Source organism: Equus quagga, chromosome 2, assembly GCF_021613505.1.
Source record: "Equus quagga isolate Etosha38 chromosome 2, UCLA_HA_Equagga_1.0, whole genome shotgun sequence".
In the NCBI taxonomy this organism is placed as follows: Eukaryota; Metazoa; Chordata; class Mammalia; order Perissodactyla; family Equidae; genus Equus; species Equus quagga.
Window position 1 is genome coordinate 150923231 of NC_060268.1, and position 20450 is coordinate 150943680.

The window sequence follows — 20450 nt, forward strand, 5'->3', positions numbered from 1 at the left end:
ATTGCTAACCCTGCCTGGGGTTCCTACTAAAACATACACACACTCCAAAATGAGGCTTCTTCCTACAGCAGGGTGGTGGGAACTGGGGCTCAGCCAATATAATGTGTGCCCAGGGGGAGGGTGACATGGAAGTTCCCCTGTCTCCCCGCTGTGCCATGTTCCTCAAAATGCCATCCAGCTGCCGCCTTGCTTCCCTCATTGCCTGAAGATGAAGGAGAGGCTGTATCATCTTCTGAATGCTCTGTGGGAGCCAAAGGCCAATTACCATGACCCCAGGAAGTGTTGGTGGAGATATCTCAAATGCCTCGTGTTCTTGTCCTGGTCACAGATCTTATTTTTCATCTCGACATCATCAGTGTCTCTCAGTAGTGGGCACCACTAATTAGCACCGCCTGTGTTCCGATGGCAATCTTCACCATAGGCAGGGCATTCTCCCTGAAGGTGTAGGTCTTCCTATGCCAGCTAGACTGTTCCTGAATGTTGTATGCAGCGGTGGTGACAACCTCCTCCATGCCCAGCCCCAGCTCTGAAGACAGCTTCAGGGCAAGGTTCTCTAGGGAGTTCTCCTTCTCTGACATGTCCCACTCTACTGATCCACTACGGCAACATTTCCCAAAGGGTTGTTCAGCTTAATGATGACGCACTGCTCCAACTGGTCCTCCAGGATTCTGTGGGTGGGTAGGACTTGATCTTCTGTGTGATGGCAGAGGTGATAGCTGAAACAATGTCTGCAAGTTCAAATCTAGGTGGTCACAGAAGATTTCCGAAGATGTCTCAGGGGTCATTGGCTTCTCATTCTGGTTTCAGGTAAAGGGTCTGGCACCTTCTGCCCCTTGGTCTCCATTTCCAGTGAGATGGGGACTAACACCACAGGCTGGGACATGTTGTCATGGATCACAGGTGGGTCGTGATCATCAAAGCAGAGAGGGAACGTTCTCTTCTTGTCCCAGCCCGTGAGGCTGCTGTTAATGGTAGTAGAGCATGGCACAGTATCCAGATGGTGAGAAATGTTGGGCAAGATGGGCACCCACTGGCTGTGTCTCTTGGTTTTCTGTTCCCTGAAGTAGTTTGGGGGCTCCATGCTGATGGACACATACCTTGTATTTCTCATCCTTGCTGTCTACTATCTCTTCCACCTCAGAGGCTTCTTCTCTGTTAGAGTCATGCTGGTGGCCAGGGTCGTGTATCCATGATCATGTGAAGATAAAAGTGTTTTCTTCCTCTTTTCCACTTTGGCCATTCAACTCCAGAGTGAGGGGACTATGGTACAGAAAGCCTCGGAAAATACCTTTGAGATCTTTCTGACCTTAAAATTAGAGAAACAAATGGGATGGATGGATTTTTTTGGCAGGAAAGAGAGGTAATAGTTGCATCAGCTTTCTTTTAAGCTAAATATATTTGAAGTAGTCACATTTATGTCTTTTTCACAAGAAACACAAAAATTCAACTTTTCCTTCATATCAATACGAAAGTCAGAAATGACTAATCTCAGTCTGTGTTCCATGCAGGATCATGGGCATCATTGGATATTACAGAGGGTTCTTGATTGTGACAATGTAAGTAAAGCTAGAATGAGAAATTACTGCCTTCCACTGGAGAAAGTCAAGAGGAAAAAAAAATTTACACTAGGCTGCCTTTTTGACTGCTTGAGTTTTTGGTGATCTTGGTGTAATGGTCTCTCACTCATGCTAACTGCTGGCTGTGATCACCTCTTTCTTTGTTACAGAGAGCTCTAGCTGACCTCTTCCCACATATTATGTTAAATCATAATGACCATTTTCAGAAGGAAAAATTAATTTTATATCAAAATAATATGTAGTATTTGAAAAACTAAATTTTATTAATTGTTGTATAGGTATGTGTGGACGCGTGTGTGTGTATGTGTATGTGGAACCTGTAATAGTAACGTTTTCATCCTTCCCATGCCCCAAAGGAGGCCACTTTTATCCATTTTAGCAGATCCTTCTAAAATTTATGTTCATATTTTAAAGTAATGATTCTATTTCTATTTATTGAGTCATCTATCTTTAGGCAATATCTAATGACTTTCTGGTATCAGAAATGAGGAATTACTTGTCCACCCCCACCCATACAAAATACACACAGAGATACCCCAAACCAACAAATACACACACGCACCCACACACACACATACACACACTCACAGACACACATATTCCCCTCACTCAATTTTCCCCAATAGATTTACATCACAATATTTGGATATATCAATAATAAATGTTTACAATATTGTGACTATATAAATACTGTTCATTGGTGAAATAACTATGATTATGTTTCCTTTTTTTACAGATTTGGAGTTGAAAGTGTCTATTTTACTTCTAATTTCCAGATGCAGATTTGAGATTTTTTCTAAATGTTCAGATAGATGTTTCAAACGCCTAGTAATAATTTTTCAAATGCTTAAATTTCACATTACCAACCACTTCTCTCTTGCTCTTGGTGTCTCCCCTCATGCCTGCTTTATCCACCTGGACCACTTTGAAATGGACATTTTCTAGGCCTGGTGCTCAACACCCTTCCTGACACACCCAGTCTCCTTCATGAGGTCTCCTGATTCCTGGAGCCCATGAGTTCCTCTGACTTGGTTTCAGTCATTCAGATGGAGCACATTCTCCACTATCTTTCTGAGTAAGTTTTAATAGAGGGTAAAACTTTCTTTCAAACTTTCAATTCTGAAAAAACTCTCTTTTCTATTTGGATGGCAGAATATGGTGACTTTTGCACTGCGGCTATTTATTCTCTGCAGTTCTTATCTGGCTGCTGAATTTCAGAAAGCAGGATGGAGAAAGGAGCTTAGGGTCTCAGAATTTAAGAAGTCTTACCACCCTTTCTTTTCGGTCCTGCACCTCACCCTTTCTCTGTCACTGTCCCTGAGTGCAGAGATTCTTATGTTCAGTTTCTCTAGACAGTAGACCTCCCTTTTCCTGGGAGAGAAAGAGTCACCTTCTCACAGAAGTCTGGAGGGAGGCTTGGCAGGGACAGCCTCCATTTTCAGCCTCATTCTCCCAGTGTTCCTTTGAACTTGGTACTTCCAAATAGCGAGCTTTATGAGGATTTTAGGGACACAAATTAGCTTCTCCTCGTTGATAAATCTTCCTGTTAATACATTTTTGTCACAGCTTTGTCCTCTTTACTGAATTAGTTACCACTTTTCAACCTACTCTCCATATTTGAGAAATTTGTTGAAGACTGTTTGCTGTTTCTTGTACAACTCTCCCCAAATTTAAACAGGTATAATTCTCATTTATAATTAGTTTACAGTTCTTGAGTGAGATGCTGACACAGAAAAAATATAATGTGTGTGTGTGGCTAATCTGTTATGTGTAATCATGATCTCCTTAAATGTAAATTAAAAAAAAATAGTTGTTCACAGCAGATAAAACTATTGACCCACAGAGAATTTTTTATCTTGGCAAAAAACAGTTTTTGTACACAGAATCCAAGAAAAATAAAATTTCTTTAGTCATATCTTCTGCATAGACAGGAATACCTTTTTTTTGGATGTAATCTTTGAGAATACTTCCCAGACTGTGGAAATTGTCTCAGGCTGCCTCATTAAATTTCAAGAATTTCCACTTATGTCTCAATAGGCACAGTCTCATCTTTTCTACTCCAGAATAAAAACACTGTATTTACAGAATAAGGAAAGATTTCTGCAAGAACATACCTGTTGTTCAAAGTGGCCTTATCTTAAGAAATCCAATTTGCAGTCCTTAGCCAACTTGTGGTGATGATGTCTGCTGCAAATGACGGGCCATGAAATCTAGACACTGCAGTAAAGCTTAATTGCTTTTCCTACTACCATGCTGTCTTCATTTTTCTCAGTCACCCTCTCCTATTGTGTGAAAATATGTTATTTTTATCCCTTCATCAAATTTGTACAAATTACAACTATTGGCACAGAAAGTTCAATAATGAAACTTCTCTAAGAGAAACAAGACGGAGTATACTAGCAGTGTCTCACCAAATTATATTCTGACATTCACCCTGCCCAACAAGTGTGATCACACCTGTGACCTCTGGGTGCTTCATAGGAAGTAGGAGTCCATATCTCAGGCTGATACTTATTGAGTGTGTCCCAGCACCAAACACACCAAATACAGGTCATCAAGTTTTCAATAGTAAATTCAGACTATTGACTGTGGTTCTCCTATGAATGAGTTGATGCAATTATTTGACAAATTAATTTCCCAGCATATGTAATTTAATGGCTCCAAAACAACTCAGGTTATTGGCAAGTTAAGCAAACTTAGAAACTGGAGATTGCAGTGTTAGTAACAACTATTGTATGATATGGCACATATTGCAGATTGTTTAAATTACTTAGCCCCTTTCTATTTGCTTACCTAAATTTTTATTTTCTTGCATCTTTTGCAGCTAGATTGGCCATAAAATGCAGTTCTTGCCAATGAAATATAAGCAGGTGCTATTGGTGCTACTTCATTTCTTTCCTTCTTACTCAAAACACTGAGGAGAAAGTGTAGGTGGGGCAGACATTATCTTGGGACATGAGGGTTTAAACATGAAATTAAGGCCTATATACTAAGTATGGTGAAGGGAAATGGAAGACCTCTAATTCCATGATGCTTCAGGGCTACTGTAATAGTTCTAATCTGCCCCAAACAGGATTCCTTGTCTGTGAGATAAATATACCTACTGTGAGGGTTAATTTTGTGTGTCAATATGGCTAGGCTATAGTTCCCAGGTACTTAATCAAACACTAATCTAGGTGTTGCTGTGAAAGCATTTGTATATGTGGTTAACATTTACAACCAGTTAACTTTAAGCAAAGGAGATTATCTGCAGTAATGTGGATGGATCTCATCCAATCACTTGAGGCCTTGAGAGAAAAATTAAGGTTTCCCAGAAAAGAAGAAATTCTTTCTCAAGAAACATCAGTTCCTGCCTGAGTGTCCTGCCTGCTGGCCTGTCCTACGTATTTTAGGATTTCCAACCCCACGATAATGTAAGCCAGTTCCTTAATTATTTTTTTCCTTTTTTTTATTCTGGTAAAATATACATAACATAATAGTTATCATTTCAACCATTTGTAAATGTAAAATACAGCAGCATTATGTATCTTCACAATGTTGTGTAACCATCACCACTATCAATACCAAAAACTTTTTTTATCATCCCAGCATAAACTCTATACCCTTCTTCCCCCTGCCAGTGATAACCACTATCCTACTTTCTCTATGAATTTGCCTATTCTAGGAACCTCATATGTGTGAAATCATACAATATTTGTCTTTCTGTATCTGACATTTTATTCAGCATAAAGTTTAATGGTCCTTCCACATTGTAGCATATATCAAAATTTCTCTTTACGCCTGAATAGTATTCCATTGTATGTATTAACTACATTTAGTTTTTCCATTCTTGGGTTGATGGACGCTTAGGTTGTTTCCACTTTTTGGCTACTGTGAATAATGCTCCTGTGAACACTGGTGTACACATATTTGTTCAAGTGCTTTACTTTTGGATTCATACCTAGAGGTAAAATTTCTGAATCATATAGTAGAAACATGTTTAAATATTTGAGAAACTGCCATCTTGCTTTCCACAATGGCTGGACTATCTTACATTACTACCAGTAATGCATGAGGATTCTAATTTATCCACAATCTCACCCACTCTTATTTCCTGTTTTGTTGTTTGCTTTTGTTTTACTATAGCCCTCCTAGTAGGTGTGAAGTGGCATCTCATTGTGGCTTTAATTTCCATTTCCCTAATGACTAATGATGTTGAGTACCTTTTGTGTGCTTTTTGGACATTTGCATATCTTCTTTGGAGAACTGTCTAACAAGACCATTGCTCATTTTGTAATTGTGCTGTTTATTTGTTTGTTTTTGAGTTGTAGGAGCTCTTTATATATTCTGGAGATTAATCTCTCATCATATATATGCTTTGCAAATATTCTGTAAGTTGTCCTTTTGCTTTATTGATAGTGTCCTTCAATGCTCAAAAGTTCTTAATTTTGATGAAGTCTATTTATCTATTTTTAAATTTTATTCCCATGCTTTTGGTGTCATATCCAAGAGATTTTTGCCAAATCCAATGCCATGAAGATTTTCTGTAATGTTTTCTTCCAAGAGTTTTATGGTTTTAACTCAACTATAGGTTTTGATCCATTTTGAGTAAATTTTTGTATGTGGTTTAAGGTAAGGGGCAAACTTCATTCTTTTCCATGTGGACACCCAGTTTTCCCAGAGCTCTTTGTTGAAAAGACTGTCCTTACCCCAGTGAATGGTCTTGGCACCTTTGCCAAGAATAATTTGACCATATAGGGGATGGTTTATTTCTAGACTCTCTATTCTACTCCATTGGTCTATATGCCAGTCCTTTACTATTTTAATTACTGTAGCTTTGGAGTATGTTTCAAAGCCTGAAATTGTCAGTTTTCTAACTTTAATCTTTTTTCCAAAGTTGTTTTGGCTATAGCAATTCCCTTTCCATTATCAAGATCACAAATTACATCTTTATATATTTTGTGCCTATTAACATAAATTTATTTTTATGCTTTTGTCATTTAAATCTTGTGTAAAATAAAAAGTGGAGTTACAAACCAAATTTACAAAAATATCAGCATTTATAGTAGCCCATGTATTTATCTTTATCGGCTTTCATGTGGTTTTAAGTTACTGTCTAGCATCCATTCATTTCAACCTGAAGGACCCCTTTTAGCATTTGTTGTAGTATAAGACTAGTGATAATGGATGCTTTGAGCTTTTGTTTAAATTTCTCCTTCATTTTTGAAGGAAAGATTTTGAATTGTTTTCCTAATGTGATTAGATTTAAAGGTTACTAATAACTCTGTTTCCAGCAGTAAAGAGGACACTGGTAGTCCATAGCATGATGTGGCAATAGAGATGCAGAATATCACCATTAAATACTCATAATGAAAGACTTCTAAGAGGCAGGGTCTGAGAGATGATGTATTTGACACCTTAGAACACGCTTTTCAAACTAATGAGTATGAGATTGAATGTAGATCCTAACCATGCTGGAGAAAGTAAAGAAAAGGATGAACTCAAGGTTTCAAGTTTGCAGTTCAACCTCTGCATAAATGACCTGACAGTTTTTATATCCAGCCTACAATAAACAATTATCTTCTGTAGGTGTAGTGCTGAGGTTGATGAAAACCAAGTCCCAATTCTCACCTTGAGAGTAGCTGAATTACAAAACAAATTGAATTCCCCCAACTTGCAGTGTGTCTGCTGTTAAAATGATGGCACTGAATGGGAATGAATGGAACCCTGAAAACTGTAATGGGGTCATGTTGACATACAGATTCTGATGATGCTGAGGACGTAGAACCCAAAAGTTCTGCTGAGTCTTCTTTGTCAACAGAAACAAACTTCCACCCCTGTCTGAAGAGATTAACTCTGCTTTGCCTGAAGAATCTGTTTATAATGGCTTCCACTGATGTATTTGTCTTGCAATATCCTGGTGATTCTCTACTAACCCTCTTTGTTTCTTTACTTATAACTAGACTCAATTCCTAGCAGGTCACAAATGGTAAAGTACAGAGTGTGCTCCATGAGGAGGTTCAATACACTCCAAAATAGCTGCATGCTTTTCAAATATATACAGATAGAAATCCAGGAAATATGTCTGACAATGAATATTAGAGGTATGGGATAATGGTGGAAGAAACACAAAGTTGGATCAGGCCAAATCATTGATATGAGTCCAGTAAGCAGAGATTCTGCATTCAATGTTATAGTCTGAGAGGTTAGAAAGGGCTTAACAAGATGTTTTGTTGTTTGGGTGAAACATCAACCAAAAAGTGGCTGTGATGATTAATTTGTCAAGTTGGTTGGGCCATGGTTCCAAGATATTTGGTCAGTCACTATTCTGAATAATTCTGTGAAGGTGTTGTTTTTTTTAACATTTAAAAATGAGTTTAACATTTAAGTTGATCAATTTTGAGTAGAGCAGATTGCCCTCCATAATGTGGGTGGGCCTCATCTAATCAGTTAAAAACTTTAATAGGATAAGGATTGGCCTCCCTCAGGCAATGAGGAATTCTGCCAGTAAATGGCCTTCAGCCTTGAACTGCAATGTTGACTCTTCCCTAGGCTTCTCCCACCAGTTGCCCTACTCTACAGATTTTGGACATGCCAATTTCCTTAATAACATGAGCCACTTCATATATATATATCCTAGTGATTCTGTTTCTCCAGAAAATCCTGACTAATATAGTGGCCTACACTAAATTAAGCTTAATTTCCAGAATTGCCTTGGCATACTGTAAAGAAAGGCACCCAAAGACCTAAAGAGATTGAAATATTAGATTGAATTTATAATTAAGATTTTATCACCCACTCTGAGAAGGTCCAGAGGAAATAACTTATGCTATGACTGAGGAATAAATTTGTGGGGGGACCCCAGCATCCTTGAATAACTCTGTGACCATTCTTCTCTGCAGGTCAGGGATTACAGTGAGAACTGCTGCCATGGAACTGGGATCTTTAAATACAAATGAAGACAATTGGACCTGATGTGGCAGGGGTCAAATAATGGCATTTAATCACCAAAGACAAGGTAGGCTTGGTCACCATAATGTAAAGTGAAGCCAAAGCAATAATCATAATAATCTCACTCACAGAGACCTATAGTATTGGCTGGTCAATCCTGGTGCCCCTAGAAGAGAAACAGATCGCCAGTCTACTAAATTCTACTTGATCTGCATAAATAGGAAAGTTCTAGGTCAAGTGAACAGAAATCTAACTTGAATCACCCAAACATAGAGTCATGGCCTTTCAATTAATTCTCCAACTTGAGCCAGTTTATATACCCAAACCCCTTGAATGAAGGGGAAACTGAGTCCCTTTGATGAAGGTCTCCAGTACACTACTGAAAATTAATACTGATAATCATCCTCCCAACCTTCCTCAAAGGGGCCTATGGCCTTTTATCACGATAACTATACATTGGGGAAAAGGAAATAGTCAGACCTTCTGGGGACACTGGCTCTGAACTGACATTAATCCACAAGACCCAAAATGTCACTGGCATGATGTCAGAATAGAGGCTGAGTAGGTGCTTATGGGGGTCATGTGATCAATGGAGTTTATCTCAGGTCCATCTTGCAGAATTAAGTGTGTCCACAAACTCATCCTATGGTAATTTCCTTAGTCCAGAATTCATAACTAGAATAAACATACTTTGCAACAGGTAAGTGCCGCATATTGGATCCCACATTAGGAGTGGGTAGTAATGGTCAAATGAAAGTACTAGAACTACCTTTACCAGGAAAACAGTAAATCAAAAGTAATTCTGCAATCCTAGAGGGATTACAGAGATAAGTGCTACCATCAAAAACTTGAAGGATGCAGGGGTTTTGATTCCCACCACATCTCTACTCTGCTTGCCTATTTAACCTGTGTAGAACACGGATTGATCTTTAAGAACAATAGTGGATTATCATAAATTAACCAGGTAGTGACTCCAATTGCAGCTGCTGTTTCAGATGTTTCACTTCTTCAGCAAATTAACAAATACCCTGATATCTAGTATATATTTACTGATCTGGCAAATGTTTTTTACTTGATGCCTCATCATAAAGATACAGGAAGCAGTTTCCTTTGAGCTGGCAAGGTGACTAATAGCACTTCACAGTTTCACCTCAAAGGTATATCAACTTTCCTGCTCCAATGTCATAATTATGTCCACAGGGAACTGATTGCCTTGCCCTTTCACGAGACATCACATTGGTCCATTAAATTGATGGTATTATGTTGATTGGACCTAGTGAACAAAAGTACCAATTACTTATTGACAAGACTTTTGTTTGTGAGAGGGTGGGAGAAAAAGTCAACAAAAATTCAGAGGCCTTCCATATCTGTCAAGCCCATAGCTAATACTATACTCAATGGTGAAAAGTTGAAAATTTCTCTTCTAAGATCAGGAACAAGAAAAGCATGCACACTCCCACCACTTCTATTCCACATAATACTGAAGTTCTAGCCAGAGCAAGTAGGGAAGAAAAAGAAATAAAAGGAATCCAAATTGGAAAAGAAACAGTAAATTATATCTGTTCACAGTTGACTTGATGTTTACATAAAACATCCTAAAGACTCCGCAAAAAAACTGTTATAAATGATAAAGAAATTCAGTAAAGTTGCAGGATAGAAAATCAACATAAAAATTAGTTACATTTCTATACACTAATAATGAACCATCACAAAATGAAATTAAGGAAACAATTCCATTTATAATAGCATCAAAAAGAATAAAATTCTTAGCAATGAACTTAACCAAGAAAGTGAAGCATCTTTACCTGTAAAAATGCAAAACATTGAGGAAAGAAATGAAAAAAAAATACATATAAATGGAAAGAGATCCTATGTTCATGGTTTGAAAGAATTAATATTATTAAAAAGACCATATTACCCCAAGGCGATTTACAGATTCACCACTATCCTCTTCAAAATTCTAATTGCATTCTTTACAGGAATGGAAAAACAATACCAAAATCATATGTAACCATAAAAGATGCATGTTAACCAAAGTGATCTTGAGAAAGAAGAACAAAGCTGAAGTCATCACACCTCTGGTTTCAAAATATATTTCAAAGCTACAGTAATTATAAAGGAATGGAACTGGCATAAAGACAGACATATAGAGCAATGGAACAGATAAGAGAGCCCATAAATAAACCCACGAATATGTGGTCAACTGATCTTCAACAAGGGTGCCAAATACACAATGGAGAAATAGTAGTCTCTTCAACAAATTATGTTGGGAAACAGGATATCCACACGCAAAAGAATGAAATTAGAACTTTATCTTACACCATACATAAAAATAAATTCAAAATGGATTAAAGCCTTAAATGTAAGACCTGAAATTATGAAACTCCGAGAAGAAAACATAGGGGAAAACTTTCTTGACATTGGTCTTTGCAATGATTTCTTGGATGTGACATCAAAGGCATAGAGAACAAAAGAAAAAAATAGGCAAATCGGACCACATCAAACTAAAAATCTTCTCCCCAGCAAAGCAAACAATAAACAGATTGAAAAGGCAACATACAGAAGAGGAGAAAATATTTACATATCATATATATAATAAGAGGTTAACTTCCAAACTATATAAGTAATGCCTACAACTCAATAGCAGAAATACAACCCAATTTAAAAATAGGTGAAGGACTTGAACAGATATTTCTCCAAAAAGGACATATGAATGTACAACAGGTATGCGAAAAGATGCTCAGCATCGTTAATAATAAGGGAAATGCAAATCAAAACTACAACGAGATACCCCCTCACACCTGTTAGAATGGCTGTTATTTAAAAAAAAGTGTTGGTGAGGATATGGAGAAGAGGGAAGCCTTGTACACCATTGATGGGAATGTAAAATGTTGCAGCAGCTATGGAAAACAGTGTGGAGGTTTCTCAAAAAAATTAAAAATAGAGCTATTTTTAATAGAACTATAGAATAGGTATAGAAGTATAGAATAGAAATAGAACTATATCACATCAAGATGGTGATATAGGTTGCTACCAATTTAAGTCCTCCTCACAAAATGACCAACTCACAGCTATACATAGAACAGACACTATTGTGAAAATTCCAGAACACAAGGGTGATTCATAAGGTTCCCCCTGGACCATACACACTGAGGACTGCATTAGAAACATAAGGGGAACAGCTACACTCTGATTGCTTCACCCCATTCACTGGCCAGCACAGCACTGCACAATGGGCCCACCCCACCCCGGGACTACCATTTTTATCAAGTGGGAAAAAATCCAAAGATGACAGATAGCTCCCCCAGCATTGTGGGATGCTTCCTGGAAGCCTACTTGGGTCTAGCCTCATAGGGATCACAGAGGGAATCTGCAGACCTTGGCCACTGGAGATCAGATTAAGATGGAGAAGGGGGTGGGACTTACAGCAACCAGTGCTCAGACCTTGGAAGACCACATTTCCCTCTGCAGTAGTGCCCAAGTAGAGATCCCAGCCACCAGATCTACCCATCTTCAGAGCTGAGATGGTGACCTGATCTGGCCAGGGATCTTGGTAAGCAGTTCTGACTGACTCAGGTGCCCAGTCAAAAAGCCATAGAGGTTATGAAGGCTGTTCCACTGAAAGAAAGCAAATTTCATTCAGGAAGATCCTGTATTAAAATTCCTTTCTCAACTTACCATAAAGGTTAAGAACCTCATCATAAATGTTTAGAATCTTATCATAAATGTTTAGAACCTTACCATAAATGCTTGGAGCCCACCAATCAAAACGTATCCTGCCTTCATCTCCACATACCAGCCTGTTCTCCCTAACCTCTTTAATTTCACCCCAAATCCTGAATTGGGAGGCATGCCCCCTGTCTCCCTGGAGACTGATTTTGCAGATTAAAGCTGATCTCTCTCCCAAAAGCTGATGCCATAATTAATTGGTTTGTTTATGCACCTCAGGTGGGAGATCCCCATTTTTGTGCAGTAACAGTAGTATCCTTGGAGCCTGTTCTACTCCTCCAACCAGGCAGGAAAGCAAATCCAAAGCTCCATTTACTGCTGAATATAGTCCCCAATCCAACCCAACTGGAAACTAAACAGAACACCTAAGGAACTGCATAGCTCATCCTAAACCATGCTTACAGTGACACACAAGCAGAGAGCCCAGCCAGTAGATCTACCCATCTGCAGAGCAGAGCTGATGCTTCTGTCAGGCCAGGGACCTGGGTGGGCAGATTCATTTGATATGGGTCCCTAACCGGTAAGCCAAACCAGCTGTGAAGAAAATTCCAAGCACTACCTACTGGTGATCAAAAAACACTATGCAACTGTATTTTGTCAACAAGAATCCCACTTTAAATATAAAGACACACATAGATTAAAAGTAAATGGATGCAGAAAAATACACCATGCTAACATTAAACAGAAGAAAGCATGAGTAGCTATATTAATTTCATATATAGCAGACTTCAAAGTAAGGAAAGTTATCAGAGATAAAAAACAGCATTGTGTGTGATAAAATTATCAACTAATGATCAATTCTCCAAGAAGACATAACAATTCTTAATGTATATATGCTCATCACAGAGGATCAAAATAAGCGAGGCAGAAATTAATAGAACTTAAGGGAGAAATAGATAAATTCACTATCATAGTTGGAGACTTTAATACCACTTTCTCAGAAATGGAAAGATTCAACTGGCAGAAAATCAATAAGGACATAGTTGAACTCAACAACACAATCAACCAACTGGATATAATTGACATCCATAGACTACTTCACCCAATGACAGCAGAATACACATTTTTCTCAAGCTCGAATGGACAGTCACCAAATTAGACCACATTCTGGGCCATAAAACACAGTTTAAAAAGTTTGAAAGAATAGATACCATACAGTGTCTGCTTTCAGATCACAATGGAATTATACTAGAAATCAACAACAGAAAGATAACTAGAAAATACAAAAATACATGGAGATTAAACAACATACTTCTAAATAACACATGGTTCAAAGGAGAAGCCTCAAGAGAAATTTAAAAATCTTTTTAACTGAATAAAAATCAAACACAATTTGTCAAAATTTGTTGGATGTAGCAAAGCAGTGCTTAAAGGGAAGTTTACAGCATTGAATGTGTATATTAGAAAATAAGAAATCTAAAATCAATAATCTAAGTTCCCAACTTAGTAAACTAGAAAAAATGCAGTAAATTAAATCCAAATGAAGCAAAATAAAAAATAAAAATTGGAGGAGAAATCATTGCAATTATGATAGGAAATCAATAACAAAAACAAATTAAACCAAGAGCTGGTTCTTTGAAAAGATAAGTAAAATCAATAAGCCTCTAGCCACGTTAACTAAGAAGAAAAGATATAGGATACAAGTTACTCATATCAGAAATGAAAGAGAAAATACCACTACAGATCCCATGCAGATTAAAATAATAAAGGAACATTATGAACATCACTGTGCCCACAGATTTGATAACCTACATGAAATGGACTAATTCCCTGAAAGACACCATCTGCCAAAATTCACACAAGAAGAAATACATGATCTGAATAGGGCTATATCTATTAAGGAAATCGAATCAATAATTAATAATCTTTTAAAACAGGAATCATCAGGCCCAGATGGGTTCACTGGTGAATTCTAGCAATGATTTAAGGAAGAAATCATAGCAAATCTCTACAACATCTGTCAGAAGACAGAAGAAAAGGGAATACTTCCTAAGTCATTCCATGAGGCCTGCATTACTCTAATACCAAAACCAGACAAGGAAATTGCAAAAAAAAGAAAACTACAGAACAATCTCTCTCATAAACATAGATGAAAATTTCCTCAATAAAATATTAGCAAGCAAGTCAAATCCAACAATATATAAAAACAGTTATACACTATGACCAAGTTGGATTTATCCCAGGTATGCAAGACTGGTTCAATATTTAAAAAAATCAACTAATGTAATCCACCACATCAAAGACTAAAAAAGAAAAAAAATCACATGATCGTATCAATACATTTAGAAAAAGTATTTGACAAAAATCCAACACCCATTCAGGATTAAAACAATACCAGTAAACTATGAATAGAGGGGAACTTTCTCAACTTGATAAAGACTATCTACAAAAAACCTACAGCAAACATCATACTCAATGGTAAGAAACTCGAAGCTTTCCCATTAAGATCAGGAACCAAGCATAGATGTCCCATCTCACCCCTTGTTACAACACCACACTGGAAGTCTCTACTAATGCAATAAGGCAATAAAAGTTATTCATATTGGGAAGGAAGATATAAAATCGTCTTTGTTTTCAGAGAACAATCATCTCTATCAAAAATCTGAAAAAATCAACAAAAAACTCCTGGAACTAGTAAGCTCTTAAATTTACAGGATACAAGATTAATATAAAAAAGTGAATTGCTTTCCTATGTTCTAACAATGAACAAGTGGGATTTCAGATTAAAAGCACAATACAATTTACATTATCACTCCCAAAAATGAAATACGTATAAATGTAACAGAATATGTACAAAATCTATATGAGGGAAATTATAAAACCAATGAGCAAAATCAAAGAACTAAATAAATGGAGAGGGATTCCACGTTCATGGATAGGAAGACTCAATATTGTTAAAATGTCAATTCTCAACTTGATTGATAGATTCAATGCAATCCCCCCAAAATCCAGGAAAGTTATTTTATGGACATTGACAAACTGATTCTAAAGTTTATATGGAGAGGCAAAGACCCAGAATAGGCAACACAACTTTGAAGGAGAAAAACAAAGTTGGAGGGCTTATACTACCCAACTTCAAGAGTTACTATAAAGCTACAGAAATCAAGACAGTGAGATATATGTGAAATAACAGACAAATGGATCAATGGACTAGAACAGAGAACCTAGAAATAGACCCCCATACATACAGCCAACAAATCTTTGACAGAGGGGTAAAGGCAATGTGATGGAGAAAAGATAGTCTCTTCAACAAATGGTACTGGAACAACTGGACACCTACATGCAAAACCTGAATCTAAGCACAGACTTTCCACACTTCACAAAAATTAACTCAAAATGGATCATAGACCTAAATGTAAAACAGAAAACTACAAAACTCCTAGAAGACAGCATAGGAAAAAACATAGATGACTTTGAGTATGGTGATACCTTTTTAGATATAACACAAAAGACAAAATCCATGAAAGATATAAATGATAGACTGAACTTCATCAGAATTCAAACTTCTGCTATGAAAAAGGTAATGTCAAGAGAATTAGAAGACAAGCCAGGAGACAAACTGGGAGAAAAATATTTGCAAAAAACATATCTGATAAAGAAAGTGTATCCAAAACATACAAAGGACTCTCAAAACTCAACAGTAAGAAAACAAGCTGATTAAAAAATACACCAAAGATCTTAACGGACACCTCATCAAAGAAGATATATGAATGCCGAAGAAGCATATGAAAAGATCCTCCACATCATGTATCATCAGAGAAATGAAAATTGAAACCATAATGAGGGGATGGCCTGGTGGTATAGTGGTTAAGTTTGCACGCTCTTCTTTGGCAGCCCAGGGTTCACCAGTTTGGCTTCAAAGAAAGGGTCAAGATTCAGGAAGGAATGCAACTTCTCCAAATCAACACAACAAACTATAATTCATTAAATAAAAGGCCTTAAACATTCAAAGAGATATTATTTACAATGTAGAAACCTATGCCTTGCCAACTTTAAAGTAAATGACAAGGAAAATGTCTGAAAATTTACCTTCCATGCACCTTTCCTAAGGAAAAAAGTGTGCTCTGCCAAACAAGAGAGTAAACCAGAAAAAGGAAGACTTGATGTTGACATAGAAGATGAAAACATATAGCTGAAGAGAAAACTTCAGACAATGCTGAAGGTAGACTCTAAGAGGTGAGCTTTGCTCTAGATTTCAAGAACAACTAAAGCAGTTAAGAGTAAATAAGAAGATTGGGATATTTTTCTTCGAGAAGATAAAATTGATAGAATTTATCATGTATTTGATTGCACTGATAGTTAAATTTTACAACTCAGCGAGAGTTTAGAATTGAGCCAATGATAAGTATCTAGACTCGTCTAGAGAATTAAGCATGTGGGAATAAACAGACTACTTCCAGAGAAAACAAAATGTTGTAAAAGTGAAAGAAGAGTAACTATCATATACACTGCTAAGCTCTTTCAGTCATGAAAATGTAAGCACTGAATACTGACCTAATCAAAATTGTGTTACAGCTCTATTGGGAGGATCTGGGAGGGCAGTGGGTCATGCTCAGTTTGTGTGGTAATATGGTAAGATGAGGTAAGGGAGTCCACTAGGAGAGTACACTTGGAAGCTTGTGCCCGGTTTCCTCTGACTTGTATATACGTGACACCAATCTCGGTCTCCATCTTCACATGGCATGGTATTTAATATTTGGTCCTGGGCATGGGCTGCTCACTTAGGCCCCCGCTGAGGTCACCAACACCTATATAATGATGGTCAGGAAGGATCTGCCCAGGCTCAGCACCTGGGCATAACTAGGACCTGTGGGACATTACCTCAGGACTAAGTGAGGGTGTCACAGAGTTCCAGAAGATGCCTGAGGCCCCTCTCTGGCAGTCTACACAGTGGCTTCAACAGCAGGAACAGTACGTTCTAGAAGCTGCCTCTAGGTTCTATGGTAAACTTCAGCTCCTCCCCTCTCAAGATCTATGAGGGAAGGAGTCTTGAATTCCTGAACACTGGAATCCTTTTCTCCCTGGGGACCTGTGCCTAGCTGCTTTTCCTCTGTGTCCTTCAGAGTCTTCTCCCCACTCCTGTCTGCCCTAAGATGTAACCTTCTAGATAATGGCCTCTTAATCATTTAATGGACACATTTCTATATGTCCATGGTCAAGTTTCCTCTTTAATTACTGTTGCACATTGATTGTGAACTCTTCACCCCCAAGTAGTGGCTTCTCTCCGAACACATGCTGACTAAGCATCTCTAGTGATCTTTCTCTAAGGGGGTTCAGTTGAATGGGAAGCATGGGAAGAAAAAATGGACCATACTCTTTAATGGAGCAGTGGCTTTCTGGGATAGGGGTTGAAATGAACTTAACCTCTTATAAACACATGCACACACACTCACACTCACATACTCCTGCATGCAAACCCTCACACTTAGACACTTACATTTGTGTATACCATCACACATTCACACACACATACACAAAAACACACTTTGCATGTTACATTCTGTGTAATCATGGTCTCCATGAAACCCCTTGTGTCTCTCTTCGTGTCGACACAATCTAGTGTTGAGCATTGTGTTGTTATGGAAGAATGCTCCTTATAAAATTCCCGTTAGTTTGGAGGACAGCACCTATGCCAGGAAGCAGTAGTGCCTGATGGGGTTGGAGCATGCGCAGAGGACAGGAATTCCATCTTTGAAAGCCTTATGATTAGAAGAGTCAGAAAACTGAACTGCTCTCTTACGTGGTAAGCTCCTTGTTGACAGTGAGCATGCTTGGGATGAATATCTTCTTTATGAGGATCTATTGTGTTGCACTATTTCCATTCTGTATATTTAGCAATTAATACAATATATTAAACAGTATATTAGACACATCAGGAAAAACTTTAAAAATCACTGAAAGTGGTGTATCCTATGTAATTGATTAATCCTAAATTCAAATTTACAGATTTATAGATAATTAGGGGGAAGACTTGGGCTGATCTAATGAACAAAAAAGTTTTATATTAGAAGTTACAGATAACATCTCGATGTCGTCTGCCTTATTTCAGCTACAGTATCCAGTTTAGCTCTGTCTTTTTATTATCTGCAGTTATCACAAGAACTTCATTCCTATGGATGAAATAGACAAATGGCATCAGTGTCCCTTCAAAGCTCTCCTGTAATACTAGACTGACCTCCTACCCATGAGTCCCACCTCTTTAGCCTATGCCTCACTCTTTATCTCACCTCTCCCACACACCTGTAGACCTCAGTGGCAGAGGCTAGGAAAAGCACAGAATTAGGGGTGAGCCAGGCTTCAGGACAGTCGAACCCTTGTAACTGGATTCCTGAAAAGTGGAGCTGTGATCTCTGCATAGCTCACAATCAAACCAGGAATCAAATGGAGCCAAGGCTGCAAAGGTCCTAGACATGGAATGATCTCAGGAAGAAGACGATTGAGAAAGGACACATCCATCCAAGTGCTGCTCTGCCTCTTTGCTTTCCAGGCAGTGGTTTCCAGCCCTGTTCAATTGATACAGCATAAATACATAAGATCATAAGAGACTACTATAAACTAATATATGCCAATAAATTGGATAGCCTAGAAGAAATGGATAAATTCCTAGAAACATACAATGCACCAAGACCAAATCAGGAAGAAATCCAAAATATGAACTGACCAATATTTTGATGTTTGTGCTACTTTTTTTGTTGGTCAGTGTCAGAAATAGTGGAATGAAAGAATGCATTTTGGGAAAGGAGAAACATTTACCCATTTTAAGGTAGAATCAAAATAATAAAGTAAGAAAAAGGGAATGTTGCTGCCTTTCATTTTTTTTGCTAGTCATTAGCCGTGATTTTTTGCCTGAAGATAAATGATAATGGAAGTGTTTTGTGATTAGAGATTTTATTCAAGAAGTCAACTACTGTATATGCTGTGTACATATATTTTACATATATGCTTGTTCAGATTAACCATGAAAATTAAGGTTCTCTGAGAAGCAAATTACACCCGGTGTCAAGAAAGCAGATAAGTATGCACAATAGACATAAGCGAACAAAAGAATTTTTCAGTGAGGGCCTCTGGATGATAATAGATCCTTTTTAAGTCTGCAAAAAGCTGTTGCCTGAACTCAGTGGATGCTGCACAATGGAATGTCTGTGCTTATCATTATGAGAACCAGCATGACCTCTTTGAATTCTATGTCTTTTAATTTTTTAACCTGCATTATTTACAAAAGAGGACAATCTGAGAGCTGACTCAGAAAATAAGAAGAATTTTTCTTTGGAACATGCAGAGGAAAAGTGCCTGTGAATTAGCATACGTTAATAAAATATACATACCTGGTGGATTCCAAGATGATTCCAAGAATCATTTTGAGAAGGCAATTCCACACCTAGGAGTCCAACTGCCTGACCATGGTCCATAGCTAGAGACCAAGACACAACTCCATACCTTAAGAACTTGGCTATAGCCATATTTGGCCTAGATTCTGTCACCAGCACCATATGCAAAGGACCTGGCAAGAGTCATGCTACCCATACCTTAAGTAATAGGCACACAGACACTGGTACGGGCTGTGAATCCTGAAGTGGCCCATGAAACAGCTTTAGGCCATCTTGGCTCCAAACTGGAAAACCCTGGAGTTAAGCCCATAAAAGTCAGTCTGACTGTAGATTATGAAAGGGTCCTATAAATGGTCTCTAGCCCCTCCCAGCCCAGTCCTTCAGAATAGAAATAAGAAGAAGAAACTCCTGCCTGTGCCCACAGAGATCCTGAAAGTGCCCTATACTCAGCTTCAGTCCTTCCAGCTATGGTTAGAGAGCAGTCCAACCTGACCAAGGACCCAGCAGGAGATACTCCCATTTTTCCCCCTAGAGATCCTAAAAGGGCCCTATAGCAGGCTTAAACTGCTCCAGCAATGGTGAAGAAGCAGTCCAACTTACCCAGGGACCTAGAGGGAGAGACGCCCATCCATGCCTCCAGAACCACATCTGCATACCTCAATCTTGTCTATAGACCCTAAATCAGCCCTGAGACTCAGTTCCAGCCTCTGTCAGTCACAGTCCATGATTAGTCCTGCCCACTCAGGGAACAACCCAGGGACCCTCCCAGGGATGTGGCAGAACTCTTCCCAGTGACTTGGCAGGACCCGCACCTACTCACACACCTGGTAAGAAGCCTGCTGTCAGAGGACCTGATTGTGGACCCTGAAGTAGATCCTTGTTCCAT

The 20450-nt window shown here is 38.2% G+C and overlaps 1 pseudogene; it reads right to left on the minus strand.

Annotated features, from left to right (window-relative positions):
* Nucleotides 1–261: 261 nt before the first annotated feature.
* On the minus strand, nt 262–19696 carry LOC124235236 (SWI/SNF-related matrix-associated actin-dependent regulator of chromatin subfamily B member 1-like; annotated as a pseudogene).
* Between the last annotated feature and the right edge of the window lie 754 nt (nt 19697–20450).